The following is a 2,339-nucleotide window of genomic DNA, read 5'->3' on the forward strand; positions in this document are numbered from 1 at the left end:
CCTTGCGGCGAACCCTGATTTTAAAATCCACCTGACAAATGATGTTGATTGTGATTCTGGTTATTTTAACACGTAGACTGATACTTTATATGTGTAGTACTAAAAACTGACACCATCTTTAAAGCGAAGGAAAATACAAATCAGCACTGGGTTTTTTGTATGTATTGATTTAGAGTGGCATAGTTTTCATGTTTCAGCCATCTGGCTCTCATTCTAAGAGAAAATGTACAGAGGAAATAAACAGTAAGCTAATGGAATGAGGTCCTAAAAGATTGTAAGTAGTCACCTCTAACTCTGCATCGCTCTAGGTTAGCATTCCAAACCTGTGCTAACTTAATATTTACTAGCAGCTATCTTTTAACCTTTTCACATTTATTTCACCATTCAAGCATCTGATAAAGGTCACTTTATATTATTTTGGAAACTAATCAAATTTGGTATTTCCCATTTTATACATATACATGTGCATACATGTGCAATCTTTCTATGCTGTTTTTTTTTTTTACTTTTAAATGTATATTCCCTGTTTTTCATTCTTCCTTTGTTGTGTTTCTCTCCTAGATGAAGGCAACAAACTACTGCCATTCACTTTTTTTTCCTATCATGATTCTCTAAACAACTGCTATTCATTGTTTTGTTTTGTTTTGTTTTGTTGTTGTTGTTGGGTTTTTTGGGGTTTTTTTTTAGAAAGTACTCCTGGGACTGAGCTGGGTTTTTCTGAATGTTACTTTCTGTTACAGGAGAGTTTTCCTTTTTGTTGCTCTGGACTCCTTTTTGGGAGGAATCGTCTTGAATAAACATGAAAACTGTGTTAAAATCATCAGTCCGATTTATTAAACCTAAATAAGTAATAGCATTGTTTTAGGACAACAGAGTTTACTGTTACAGGTCTGGTGAATCTCCATGCTTACTTATGGAAAACTCAGAAAATGACCCCAAACAACAATTTCTGATTCCTTTTCTAGGCATCTTTCAAAGCTACGCCATAAGAAGGGCATTGTCTTATGAAGTCATTTCTTTAACCACAGCTGTGTATTCAAGCAGCTAAAAGAGATAGAGGAGAAACACAGAATTGTTTATCCATGACAATCAACCTGATGAGGTGGTTCAAATACCACCCCACCCTAATCACTAAATAAGATGCATTTGGATCCTAAGCTAAAATGTGGCGGGATCTAAAAAAGATGTCCCACCACGGAACTGGCTGTTGCGTAGTTCCATGGCCCCCCACACACAATGTCTCCAGTGACGGCCCCCAGCACTCAGTGTTACAACATCCTGGACACATCCCACAACATTAAAACTCTGCTAATGTGATGCTAAGATTGAAATTATTAAATATGGCAAAAATATTACGAATTAAAAGGAAAAGAGGAAAGAAGAAGCAAAGTAACACCTATGGAGGATAAAGTTATGAAAAGGAAAATCTATCAGCACAGCAAAATAAGCATGTACAATATGTACGATCAGTTAACATGTTGATCTGACTCAAAACTACTAGGTTTAAATCATAATCTCCATCGACAGTGCTAAGAAGTTGGTATTCTAGGTCAAACACACTTCCCAGGACACCTGCACACAAATAGTTAGGTTTTATAGCGTTGTGTGTCTTACCTCCATCTGGTCTTCTGGTGGTGGACTCAGGCCTTTGATTTTTATAACTCCATTTATCATTTTGTTTTTCCATTTTCCAAACAAGTTTCTGGAAATACCAGAGTTTTAATCCCAATTCCTTTGTCAAATCCGGTAGCCCATTTTTTGTATATAATTTGGCAAGGCATAAAGACATATTCCTTTTCCCCATGAAGATATGGTCAAATGATCAATTTGGAATCACCAGAGTCTATATTATTTATAAGATATTTGTTGAAAGACAAAAGATATTTTGAGGTGTTTCAGAAGTTTTCCAGGTTCAATACAGAATATTAAATGTTTTAAGTTTAAAGTTTTATCTCTATAATATCTCCTTCTGTGTTTTCTTCTTTTAATAGAAAACCAGTTTCTTTTTCTTAAAGGCACATTGCAAATAAGAGTCTCTGTATTTGTTAAACAGATGTGAATTAAGAATTTTATTTTGACACATCCTATTAAAGGTTTTAATAGGATTTTACCTATTAAAACCTTTCTAGAGTTATGACATGTTGATCCTTCTTCTTATATGTCCCAATTTTAAGTAGATCTGGTTATAAAGCATGCCACAGTTGTAATAAAGTCTCATCCCATGAATGCCACTTTTTATGAGTTTTGAAAATTATTCTTTCCAAATTTAAAATCCATCCATCCATCCATCCATCCATTTTCTGTTCACCCTTGTCCCTTAGTGGGGTCGGGAGGGTTGC

This window comes from Gambusia affinis, linkage group LG09 (genome assembly GCF_019740435.1).
Source record: "Gambusia affinis linkage group LG09, SWU_Gaff_1.0, whole genome shotgun sequence".
NCBI lineage: Eukaryota > Metazoa > Chordata > Actinopteri > Cyprinodontiformes > Poeciliidae > Gambusia > Gambusia affinis.